The sequence below is a fragment of the Miscanthus floridulus genome, chromosome 16 (assembly GCF_019320115.1).
Source record: "Miscanthus floridulus cultivar M001 chromosome 16, ASM1932011v1, whole genome shotgun sequence".
Lineage (NCBI taxonomy): Eukaryota > Viridiplantae > Streptophyta > Magnoliopsida > Poales > Poaceae > Miscanthus > Miscanthus floridulus.
Genome location: NC_089595.1, coordinates 75,264,394 through 75,278,636, shown reverse-complemented (window position 1 = coordinate 75,278,636; position 14,243 = coordinate 75,264,394).

Here is a 14,243-nt window from a genome sequence, read left to right as displayed (position 1 = left end):
TTTTGGTGACTCATATTAACCATGTACATGTGTTCATTCATGATCATTTGCATATACACATGGAGACATGAAATAACGAGAAAGGTTGCATATGATAATGAAACATGCGATAACAAGCAAATGTTGCAGACGTTTCAATCAAATGTTTCAATGGTAAATGCTTGTTTATGAATGCGTGATGATCATGCCCATGTTATGCAAGTCAAGTTATGCAAGGCTAACACCCGAGGTGTTACAGCCCCTCCCCTTTATAAAAATCTCGTCCCGAGATTTGCAAGACCTACCATTCTTAGAAAAAGGCGGGATAAACTTCTCGTAGATAATCTTCTCTTTCCCACGTAGCATCTTGTTCACTATGATTGTTCCACACCACCTTATAGAACTTAATAATCTTACTCCGTGTTACTCTCTCCATCTCCTCTAATACTCGAATTGGCTTTTCTTCATAGGTCAAATCCGATTGAAGCTGCACGTTGGTAGGTGCAATAGCTTCTTCCGATACTCGAAGACATTTCTTTAGCTGAGAAACATGGAACACATTAAATATTGCACTCATCTCTGGTGGAAGTTGTAACTTATACGCAACATTTCCCTTTCGTTCCAAAATTTTGTATGGCCCTACATATCTTGGTGAAAGCTTCTTTTTCATTCCAAATCTTTTCACACCTTTCATGGGTGATACTCTCAAGTATACATAGTCACCCACTTCAAAAGTCAGTGGTCTTCTTCTTTTGTTGGCATAACTCTTTTGTCTTGATTGAGCTGCCTTCATGTGTCGTTGGATGATACGTACTTGCTCTTCGGCTTCATTGACAAAATCAATACCAAAGTATCTCCTTTCACCTGGCTCAATCCAGTTCAAAGGAGTTCTGCATTTTCTGCCATACAAGGCTTCAAATGGAGCCATTTTGATACTCACTTGATAACTGTTGTTATAGGAGAATTCAGCTAAAGGTAACCATTTCTCCCATGAACCCTTTGAAGATATAACACAAGCTCTAAGTAAATCTTCTAGGATTTGGTTCACTCGCTCCGTCTATCCTGAAGTTTATGGATGATAAGCTGAACTTCTGATTAGCTTAGTTCCCAAAGCCTGGTGTAAGTGCTCCTAGAAACGAGCTATGAACTGTGGTCCTCGATCTAAGATTATAGTCCTAGGTACTCCATGTAGTCTCACGATCTAGGAAACATATATCTTAGCGTATTTTCCAACTATATACCATGTGTTCACGGGTATAAAGTGTGCTGACTTGGTGAGATGGTCAACAATTACCCAGATTGAATCATGACCCTTTGGCATCATTGGAAGGCCTGTGATAAAGTCCATGCTGATTTCCTCCCATTTCCATCCTAGAATAGGCAATGGCTGAAGTAATCCAGCAGTTTTCATATGGACGGCTTTCACTCTACTGCAGTTATCACACCTAGCAACATAGGCTGCGATCTCTTTCTTCATCTTAGTCCACCAAAAGCAGGTTTTCAAATCTTGATACATCTTACTACTACCCGGATGGATAGACAATTTGGATGAGTGAGCTTCAGCTAAAATTTGATTCCTTAGCTCATGGTCTTTGGGTACCATGAGTCGGTCCTCAAACCATAATACATCTCTTTCATCCAATCTAAAATGTTTGGTTTCCTGCTCTTGCATTTTTCTCTTGATGTGACTTATTCCTACATCTTTCTGCTGTAGCTCTATGATTTTACCCTCAAGTGAACAACTGATTGTGATATTGTGTAGTACAGCAGGATGTAGCAAGTTGAATCCATCTTCCAACAATGCTTCCACAGTGTTGCAATGAGACTTCCGACTGAGTGCATCCGCTACTACATTAGCTTTACCCGGATGGTAATGCACTTCTAAATTGTAGTCCTTAATCAATTCTAACCATCTTTGTTGTCTCATGTTCAGTTCTGGCTAGGTAAAGATATACTTGAGACTTTTGTGGTCAGTATAGATATGACATACATTGCCCAATAAGTAATGTCTCCATATCTTTAGTGCATAGACAACGGCCGCAAGTTCCAAATCATGTGTAGGGTAGTTGATTTCATGTTTTCTCAATTACCGAGAGGCATATGCAATAACTCTCCCTTCTTGCATAAGCACACATCCCAAACCTATTCCCGATGCATCACAAAATACATCAAAAGGCTTTTCAATGTCTGGTTGTGCTAGCACAGGCGCTGTAGTCAACAAAGTTCTGAGGGTGTGAAAAGCTGTTTCACATTCTGGTGTCCATTTGTACTTCTCATCTTTCTAAAGTAGTCTGGTCATAGGCTTAGCTATCTTTGAGAAATCTGGAATAAACCGACGATAGTATCCTGCTAGCCTGAGAAAACTCCGAACTTCATGAATCGAAGTTGGGGCTTTCCAATCCATGACCTCTTGTACTTTTGATGGGTCTACAGAGATTCCATCTTTTGATAAAATGTGACCTAAGAAAGGCACTTTGCTCAACCAAAATTCACATTTGCTAAACTTGGCATATAGCTGATGTTCTCTCAGTCTGGATAGGACAATCCTCAGATGCTCTTCATGATCTGACTCATTTTCTGAATAAATCAATATATCATCGATAAACACGACTATGAACTTGTCAAGTTTGGGCATGAATACCGAGTTCATCAGGTACATGAAGTAGGCTAGAGCATTTGTTAGTCCGAAAGACATAACCAAATACTCGTATAAGCCGTACCTAGTAGAGAAAGCAGTTTTAGGTATATCCTTCGGTCTGATCTTTATCTGATGGTAACCTGATCTCAAGTCAATTTTGGAGAATACCTTTGCCTTCGCTAGCTGATCGAACAAGATGTCGATGCGGGGCAACAGATATTTATTCTTGATGGTCACAGCATTGAGTGGTCTGTAATCTACACACATTCTCAGTGACTTATCCTTCTTTTTCACAAACAAGGCTGAGCATCCCCACGGAGATGAGCTAGGTTGGATAAGACCCTTGTCCAATAGATCTTGCAATTGAACCTTAAGTTCTGCTAACTCATTGGGTGGCATTCTATAGGGCCTTCTGGATATGGGTGTGGTACCTGGCACTAATTCAATCTTAAATTCCACGTCCCTATCTGGTGGTAGACCTGGTAATTCTTCTGGGAATACATTCGGAAACTCACAAACCACGGGGATATCACATATTGTGGTGGTTTGGGTAGCATAGGCTAAATGTTGGGGTTCGAAATCGCGGGAGAGTGGTACTAGAAAAGCATTTCCTCCCGTGGGTTCTCTCAACATGATAGTACGGGTGCTAGTGTCAATAAGAGCACCATGATACTTCATCCAATTCATGCCTAAGATTACACTTATCGACAACCCCGGCAATATTATCAAATCTGTTGTGTACTCCCTCCCTTGTATCGAGATGAGTACATTTTTGACTATCTTTTTGGTAGTAACAGTTCCCCCTACTGAACTTATGTTAAAACCCCCTTTGCTTACTTCAATTATTTCTTGATCATGTCTAGATGCAAATGCTTGACTCATAAATGAATGAGAAGCTCCCAAATCAAATAAAACAACAGCGGGATGCTTGTTGACGAGAAACATACCAGTCGTGACAACTTCTCCGGTGGGCACTTCCTCCACAGTGGTATAATGCACTTGTCCCTGACGTGCCCTAGCATTCGCCTATCTCTGATTATTCTGATTCTGGTTGCTATTCTTCTTGGGGTGGGGGCATTCCTTGGACCAATGACCCAGTTGGTTGCAGTTGAAACATGGTTGATTACTTCTGAATCTAGTGGAGCTGTCCTGATTACCATTTCCTTTTGGTAAGGCAATAGTGAACGCCTTACGGAATGGTTTCTATGGCCTATTATTCTGAGCTTTCAGTGGTGGAGGCCTAAACTTGGGTGCAGGTGGACGGAATTGTGGCCTAGCTATGATAGGCGCTTTCGACTAGAAAGATCCAGAGGCACCGGCCTCATATGCCCTCTTGCGACCCTTGGCAACTGCATGCATGTTGTTGTGATTTTCTTGGGTCAAGGCATCACTAATAAACTCATTGTATGTGGCACACCTAGAATTTGCCATAGTCTTCATAAGTTTAGTACCCAGACCTCACTTGAAACTCTCTATCTTTTTCTCTTCAGTATCCACGAAACTTGGAGCATATCTTGACAAGTTGTTGAATGCGTGCATATATTCTATGAGTGACTTCGTTCCTTGAGTGAGCCTCATAAATTCAGCGGCTTTCATGTGCATCAGGCCCGGGGGAATATGGTGTCCCCTAAAAGCCAGCTTGAACTGTTCCTAGGTAACTCACACATTAGCAGGTAGAGACGATAGGAAGTGCGTCCACCAGATTCCTGCTGGTCCTTGCAGCTGATGAGAAGCATATTCAGCTTTTAGGTGCTCTGTGACCCTTAGCAGACAAAATTTCTGCTCAATGGTATTTAGCCACTCATTGGCCTGCAGTGGTTCCTCAGCCACCTTGAAGATTGGAGGCTTCGTATCCAGAAACTTCTTAAATGTACTGTGCTGATTTGGCTCGGCCCCTGGTTGATGTGGGTGGCCACGAGCAGTGTTTTGCGCGATGAGGCGCAAAGCTTCCTCCATTGTCCTCTGGCTCCCCAGGAACTAGGTAAAGAATTCCTGAGCAGACGGTGGCAGTGGGGGTGGCAAGTCATCATGGTTGCCATCTTGGCTGCCACCAGCTCCAGCACAGGTGCGCGTCATCTGCGAAGTTGCAACAATAAGCGATTATTAGTTGATGCCAAGAGATTGCAGATGAATTAGGTACTCATGCCAAACTGAAATTACTGGAGAAAATTCTCAAAATTACAATAAAAACATAGGCATAACAATTCATTCTCGCAACATGACATCACCAATTTGACCACTTATCGTGCTCGTAACGCATGCAAATTTAATCGTGATTACTGACAAAGGACTGGAATTGCATTAATGTTCATCCAAACGTGCGATTGATCAACATTACATGATAGTCAGGTTACTAATACCGAATTCGAACTACAGGTCCATTACATGAATAAAGGTGATACATAAGACTTTCCACCAAGTACTAAGTGATCTAATCCTCATCATGATCACTATTGAGGTCAGACATAGAATCATCTCCTTCCTCAGGTTCCACTTCCTCTTCAGGCTCTACTTCTTCTTCTCCTTCCTCGTACCCTTCTAGATCCATTTCTGTAGCTCCAGGTGGGACATAAGGGTGGAGCTGATTTTTCAGTAGATGAACCTCTTCATGCAGATTATCGTTGTATTCTTCCGCATTGGCCAGCTGCTGCCCTAGCTCAAACTGTCGAGCTCTCAGAACATCTTCCCTGGTCCAGGCTACATTCCTTTGGTGAGTTAAACGAGTCATCTCTTCAGTGAGCCTCTCAATCTCGGCATCGTGCTCCCTCTGAAGCTGACGTCGGTCCTCGCGGGCATGACCAAGAGCACCAGACACACGTCTGAGGCTACCTTCTACTCCATCTAACACTCTCATCACTACGAACATGGCGCTCATGGAAGGGTTATCACTGTTCTGCCCTTCGGCTGCACCAATCTCCAAAGATCTTCCTCTTGCCTGCTACCATGAGTCAGTGGAGGGGTTGCCCCTCAGAAATACTCCAGCCAAAGCGGCTACCAGCTCCTAAGGAAAACGATCCATGATATCCCTCAGGATCCCAAAGGCTGCCCTGCCAGCTGCTTCTTCAGCAGTCCTACCAGTTGACTCATAACATCAACCTGTCCACTTAGAATCGTCACCTAGGGGACGAACAATGACCTCCACAGTAACTAAAAGACCTTCTCTCAACTGCTCATTCGCCTAGAAGTAGCGGGGTTCCATTCCATCAGGATAGCCTACATAGCTGAGCACTCTCCATAAGAGTGTAGGCATCCCAAACTCTCTAAGGAACGTGTGACGTTGATGGGTATGTGGAGCAAGCTGACGGCTGGGAGCTCTGCCTCCGGTGGACTTGCGAGCAGTCTGCTTTGTGCGTGCCATCTGCACCATTAATATGTACCTTTTGGTGAGACAATGACATAATGGATAAGAGTTACATAACCAAGTAAGAATTTTATAAGGGGAGGAACAATGTAGTTATGTGAATGGCAATTTAACATGATGCATGCTCGTGCCGTACGTCCTCACAAACTTAGGAAAAATTTGTTTCTAACGGTAGACACGGTGGTATACATACGTTCTCTCATAAATAGCGTAACTAGTCGAGCTACACGTTTCGTTGTTAGTGTACCTGCATAAAATTTCATTTCAGCCCTAAACCCATAATGAAATATGCAGAATGTAATTGTAAATACTTCCATATATGTATACCCATACATATACTTCCGTATCAATCTACCCGACAATAATTTAAACCCACAATTAAATACGTACTATATACACATGCAAGCATGCATACATAGCCGTACCAAAGCTAACTCTTCCCGACCGCACTCTCACATCTTGCGGTCATACACTCATCATCTTACCTTGGCGTAGAGGCATTTGATCCATACATTACCACTCAAGTGAATGGCATCCATACTATAGCACGTCGTATGGACGACAAAGTAAAAACCCCATGTTAGTACTTAAATAGCCACCTAATAGTCCTTAATTTGGGCATAAGGAAAGTGATCATTGGCACACTTTAGATTTCAAATACCTATTATATAACTATTAGTTGTTAGAGATGGGTTTTTGGAAAACAAAAACTTTTGTTTTAAATACACTTGTGACAATTAACGTTGAATCTTGCTCTGATACCAGCTGTCGCAGAACCGACCAATTTATAAGAATACAAGTACAATGGTAATCCGCAAGCGGTCGCACTGTCATACTTGAACCCATATAAACCCGGTAATCCGTCGAGTACCACGACGGGTCTCGATAAACAATTTACAACAACCAAGATCGTACAGGATTCAACATACATGCCACATATTACATAAAGTTCACAGATACTTTTCATCATCAGAGTATGAATAAAAGTTATTACAAACCGAGTTTGATAAATAAAGCAGAAGCAAATAAGTTCGAAGATAAAGTTTCCAACATAGTTTGATATAGTGCCAAGCCAGATCACGGTCCACAAAAGCAAAGATAGGAATTACTAAAGAAGCCTGCCCAAGGCTTACTCCTCATCCACAGCGGGATAGAAGCAACTCTTGCAATACCCATGATACACAGTGCCATCTGCAACAATGGGAAAATAAACCCTGAGTACGAGAAGGTACTCAGCTAGACTTACCCGTCATGAACCAGAAATAAAATGACTTCAAGGATTATGCAAGGCTGTATAAGTGGACGTAACTCGACAACATTTTTGCGTAAAAGCAATTGAATCATGGTACAGTTACAATTCTTTACCAGGTTAATTATAACTATCCATTTCTAGGTTAGCAACTATCCTATGCCAAACATGCGGCATGCGGTATATCATTTAGAAGCATACAATAGTAACCATAGCAGGTATTGTAATTCCATATTCATCCGAACCATTATGTTTTATAACACAGTTGCTACAATGTTGGGACTAGCCAAGTTTCTTGCTATCCGGGAGGGACGGCGATTCGAATCAATTTCAACCAGCTAGGAATTTATTCCTAACACAAACCTAGGTCTACCAGCCACGATAGCCTTAGGTCACCTTTGGTACAACTCCAGTACACATTTCGCAAGTCCGTACTATGCCGCACAATCTGGAACACCAGATGCCAGGATGCTCAGGCCAAGCCTACCCTTGGGCTCAGTCTGATCGATCCCCAGAAGGAGCGCACAACAGAATGGTTCTCGGCCTGAGTTGAATTACTTGGCTTCGCGGTTGGAACGAGTTATCCGGCCAGCTAAGTGAGAGGCATGCGTTCAATCTTGTCAGAAGCACCAACAATGGTATGGTCCTTAATCGACACAGACGGGGATAAATCCACACCCAAGACCTCCATGTCTTGTTGCTTCTCTATCGACTTCCCGTCCGGTCTCGATTTACTTTTACCCCATGGTTCTGTTCCACGATAGCAGATATAGCTAACCATGCTCCGGTATCCACCTACATCTCGCAGGTGACAGGACATCACCCAACTTCTACCGGTCTAAGCATGGCTAAGCATATATTCGATCCTAGACCTATACCGATTAAAGGGTTAATATCTGGACAAGGAATTTACATGCATCAAGTGGTTTCATTCAACTCTTATAACCTAATGCATCAATCATAAATACGTAAGTAAATATTTGTAAATTACTGGGAGACTTATAATGCTCCGGGGCTTGCCTCATAGAAAAGAAGTAGGGCGGTGGTCAGGACACTCTAGAAGCTCTTCAGGGTTCTGCTCCATGCCTTCAGGAGCTGCGGCTTGCGGATCCTCCCGTGGGTTCCCTTCCTCTGCTTCTTCGAATTCTAGCAACGTGATCTCTTTCTCCGATCCTAAATGCATGAGTATGGCATAAGTATTACGAATGCATATATATTAACAAGTGCATCATGTCTATTGAGTAGGTGCATATCTCTTCTCGATTATTAATTAACTACTTTCTACAATGCATTGACTATGCCACAAAACAATAGCAATTTGTTTTACTCATAACTGGAGTTCTACTAATCCAAATTCAGTGATCCTAGACTTCCTGGAAAGCTTATCAAATTCTCTACGACTTTGTTATTAACCATTTTTACAGTACACATCAGTTTCAACACGCAACTCCTCAAACTACAGAATTTATCCAGAAACTATTCAAAATGCAATATAAAGTAACGATACTTCTACTTCATGTAATCATTCAAAATTTGACAACATAGAATCTACCAACAGTTTAAGCATACTAAATACATTTTAGATAATATAATGGTGAAGCCCAAACTATTTATTTAATTGCCTTTATTATTTTATTTAGATATCTAGGTTAAATAATAAACATATATCAGATGTACTTCATAAATTCTCAAAACTTTACAATGCCTTACTAATGCTATCAAAGGACTACTATAAAAATTTCATGTCATTTTACTAAGTAGAACATCTTATACAAAAATGACAAGGAAGCAAGGCTTGAAATAGCATAAATGGAAAACCCCATTGAAAAGTGTCAAGAACAGATTTTCTATTTTTATTAGCATCCATATGGTACTAGGATTACCTCAAAAAAATTTCATGAATTTTGGACTCATAAATAATGTATAAAAATTCATGCAAGGATTAACTATTCATAAAAGAAAAATCTATAACTATAAATCTACACATGCACTAGTCCTCAAATTTTTACCAGAGTTCATACATGCTAATACTAGCTTACCACAAAACTTTCATAAATTTTGGAGCACAGGAACTCTAGATATAAAATAAACAAATTTGAATGCATTCAAAAGCACAATTCAAATCCCTATTTAAATCTCCAAAATTTTCTACTGTAAATGTTAAAAACATATTTTTCCTAAATACTACACTTCCTAAGGAGCACTACCAAATTTATTTCACAAATTTAGGAGCTACCAAACTGAAGATACAAAAATCACAAATCACACTTGAATCTGGAATTTTTGAACTAGCCCTCAACACTGCTGTTGCTGACCGGTGGGACCTACGCGTCAGTTGGACCCACATGTCAGTGAGCCACGAACAGAGCAGCGGCGCTGCTCGGCACTGCACGGCTACGGCTCGTCGACGGCGAGCTTCGCCGGTGGTGACATCTTCACCGAGCAACCTACGCGACCTGGCGCATCTAATGAACCCCTTGGCCGGCCCTATCGTCGACGCTGATGATGACGGCGGCGGCTATGGTGGCTCGGTGAGGCGGGACAACGGCGGTACGCCGGTGACTACCTCGGTGGCGTGACCTAAAGCTCAGACGAGCATCGCTGGACTACAAGGGACCTAATGCGCGCGCTCTAGTGGCCTGCAGTGGACGGTGGTGACGTGGCCACGGCGACGGAGGTGGCGGCGGAGCTCCGGTGAGCTCGCGCACGGCTCTGGCACTTACCGAGGGCTATCAGCGGCCACGGGAGGAGGCAGTGGGTTGCTGGGCTGGTGGTGGAGCTGTGGCGGTGGCGGAGGAGCAGCGAGGACGGGCTATCATCGGCACTGACGCCGACAACTGCTACGGTGTCGAGGCGGCTCTGCTGTGGGCGCTGCGAACGGCGAAGGAGAGCCGAGAAACTGAAAAATGGGTGTGGGATGGCTCGGGCAGGCGCTGGCAGGGTTAAGGCCACGCCCAGGCGCGTCGTGGCCTACGTGATCAGGGCGTTGGCGACGCGCGGCCGTCGCCGCGGACTCACGGCGTTCGCGTTCTGGCGCCGATCGGCCATCGAACGGCTTGATTCAGTTCGTCAGTCGTGCGCGTATTAGCCTGACAGCGAGTATTGCAACGATGACAACTTCGTTACCAATGGCTTTCAGCAAAAACTTAGTACACCAAGGTTGAAGTCTAATGTACCAGCTACAACTTTCGTTCAAGGATCATGCTCCAATTCTCAACCGAGACTGAGAAAAATCACCCCCAACATAGGCCTGTCAGAGTGTCAGTCAATCAAGGACTTAGAAAATTCGTTAAGTGTTGAAAAAGTCATTTGTTGATTTTTGTGATCCCAATTCAAGTATGTTAGAAGCTAATTTAGTCCATGACCTAAAAATAAAAGTTGTTCCTTATGTCAAATACTACAACTTTGCTTTAGTAATCTCCTCCATGCAAGGTTTCTAACACCTAGTTCAACTTTGGTCAAACATGTCACTTTTAAATGATGATACCTATCAAAGCATGGCTTAATGACCAAACTAGCCCTAGCCCTAAATACCAAAGTTGTTCATGATGATATCCTAAGCATGTTTAAGCAATTTGCAAGGTCATTCAATCATTTCATATAGTAGTCACTCATAGGGCCATTTAAAGTAATCACATGAACCATGACTTAAAAGGCTTGATTATGAAAAGTGACTTTCATGAACAATGCTCTAATTGTGAACCTAAGCATTGCCAAAAGATTTTTGGTGACTCATATTAACCAAGTACATGTGTTCATTCATGATCATTTGCATATACACATGGAGACATGAAATAACGAGAAAGGTTGCATATGATAATGAAACATGCGATAACAAGCAAATGTTGCAGACGTTTCAATCAAATGTTTCAATGGTAAATGCTTGTTTATGAATGCGTGATGATCATGCCCATGTTATGCAAGTCAAGTTATGCAAGGCTAACACCCGAGGTGTTACAGGGCCGACGTGACCGCCGCCTTGAGTGCCGAGAACACCGCGGCAGCTGCGTCGTCCCACAAGAAGCCATCCTTCTTGAGAAGCGCAGTCAGGGGCATGGCCACCATGCCATAGTTATGCATGAACTTGCGGTAGTACCCCGCGAGCCCGAGGAAGCCACGAATAGCACGGGCGGAGCGAGGAGCCGGCCAGTCACGAATGGCCTGCACCTTGGCCGGATCCATGGCGACGCCCACAGTGGAGATGATGTGGCCGAGGTAGGCGACGGTGGGGGCACCAAAGGAGCATTTGGTGCGCTTGACGAAGAGCTAGTGGTGGCAGAGCTCGTCGAGGACAGCACAAAGGTGGCGCAGATGATCCGCCCATGTCTTGCTGTAAATCAAAATATCGTCAAAAAATACCAAGATGAAGTGGCGGAGGAACAGCCGGAGTACGTCGTTCATCAAGGCTTGGAATGTGGCCGGCGCGTTGCAGAGTCCAAACGCCATGACCAAGAACTCGTACAGGCCGTCATGCGTGCGGAACGCTGTTTTGTGGACGTCCTTGGACCACAAGCAGACCTAGTGGTACCCCGACCACAGATCTAGCTTGGAGAAGAATTTGGCACCGTTGAGCTCGTCCAGCAACTCATCCACCACCGGTATCGAGAAGGCGTCCTTGACCGTCATCGCGTTCAGGGCCCGGTAGTCAACACAGAAGCGCCATGAACCGTCGGGCTTCTTGACGAGGAGGACCAGCAATGAGAACGGTGAGTCGCTGCGATGGACGATCCCTTGTTCAATCATGGCGGCACATTGCCGCTCCAATTCGTCCTTATGGGCAGCCGGGTACCGGTAGGGGCATATGGCTACCGGCTGCGCGTCGGGCTTCAGCAAGATGCGGTGGTCGTGGGCGCGCTTGGGGGGCAGGTCGGTCGGTGTGGCGAAGACCCCTGCAAATGCGTCTAGGAGGGCCTCCAGAAGGGGCTCGCCAGCTGCCAGGGCGCTCAAGGCGGGGCCCACCACGGTGGGCACGCCAGCCCAAGAGACGGTGCGGCCCTCGCGCTGGAATGACATGCGCTGGTTGGCCAGGTCCCAGACAATGGGCCCCAGCGCTCTGAGCCACTTGGTGCCGAGGACGATGTCGTACCCGGCCAGGGGCATGACGAAGAGGTCCACCGGGAACGGGTCACCGGCGATGAGCAGTGGCACGTCGCGGATGACGCCGACGTAGGTGATCCTCTCACCATGGCGACCATGGCCGTGAGGCGGGGCCACTGACGGAGAGGTAGTCCAGACCACTGCGCTGCCTCCTCGGAGATGAAATTGTGGGTGCTGCCGGAGTCAAGGAGGGCGACGAGCGAGGCGGCCCCCAGTGCCACCGCGAGCTGCATGGTGTCCGCCATGGACACGCTAGCCATGGCCAGCAGCGAGAAGCAGGGAGCCTCCTTGTCCCCCGCTTCAGCGGCGTCGTTGGTGTCATCGATCTCCACACCGTCGACGAAGAAGATCCGCTTGCAAAACCTGTTATGGCCACGAGAGTACTTTTCATCATAGTTAAAACATAGGCCAAGGCAATGACGTTCCGCCTGCTCCGCCGTGGAGAGGCGCCGTTGGTTGCCCTCGCGGCGTCCCTGGTCGACACCTGTCGGTGGCGTGGGCAGCGCCAGCTGCTGGGGCGGCGCGGGAAGAGCCGGGCGAGGCGGCGGCGATGGTAGCAGACCGCGCACGGTGGGCCAAGCCGGGGCCTGGGCCTGCCTGTCGATCTCCATGAGCTCCACCTGGCGCGCCAAACTCATCGTGTTGGCGAGTGTCTCGAGGTTGTGGATGCGCACCGCGTGACTCAGAGGCGGAAGGAGGCTGCCGGTGTAGAGCTGGACCCGTTGGATCTTGTCAAGCCAGCCGGCGCGGGGAAGGAGTGCTTGGAACCAATTGGAGTACTCCTCCACCGTCCCGGTACGCCGGCACTCCGAGAGCTCGAACAGGGAGGCCGATCGGAGAGGAGGGCCAAACCACAAATGGAGGAGTTCCTTGAATCGACCCTAGCGCGGCATGCCTTCATCCTCCTGGAGCTGGATGTACCACAGCTGGGCCACGTCTTCAAGATTGAACGAGGCCATCCAGACCTTCTCTTCCGGCATGGTTCTCTGTTGGTGAAAGTAGGACTCACATCGGTTGATGAAGATCAGCGGATTGAATTTGTTGTTGAAGCACGGGAAGTCCATCTTCTGGAACCGCGGCGGCCGGTCGTTGTGATGGCTACCGTCGGTGGGCCCGGCACCCGTCGAGGAAGAGCTCGACTTGTCCTTCAGGGATGCCAGGTCGGCCTTCATGGTCGCCATATCCGCGGACAGGTCCTGGAGCATCTTGGTGAGGTCGGCGATGGCTTGTTCCCCCATGATCGGCTGGGCAGCGGTGGATGCGGTGGAGGAAGACGGGGATGGCGGTGGTGAGGATGGTGGTGCGGCGGCGGTGGATAGGCTGGTGGAGCGGGAGCGAGGTGGCGAAGTTCGCTGGACTCGTGATACCAGGTTGTCAAGGGCCTCAAACCCCTGACTGGCCGAACCTCGGCTACGTAGCTCGTAGCCGCCGTCCGTCACGCCGGCGAGGTTATGCCCCTCGGCCGTCGGCTTAAGAGAGAAAGAGAGATTAGGGATAACTTCTTCGTTAATCTCAATTGTCCCAGCGTACATGCATATATGGCCCGTGGCCTAACAGATGGAGAAGGCTCTCCTTGATTGTAGGACTAATCCAACAAGGAAGCAACTAATCACCTGGCTAACTTTCCTCCTAGCCACTCGCCTGCCCTTCCTGCGCCCTGGCTGCTCGCTCGGCCGTTGCTCGCTCGGCCGCCTGGCGCACGTCGCGGGCTCTTGTGCGCCTGGCGTATGTGCGACCGCACATGACATTACCTCTATAAACATCTTCAAGAAACTAGGCCTGTAAATTTCAAAATTAACAATTCACATGCACGTTGCCATAAAAATAATTAGCTCAAATCGAAACACCATGTTTCACAACAAAAAATCTAGTCAACAGAGGTATAACAAAATGGATTTGAGCTCCTTGTATAATTTCTT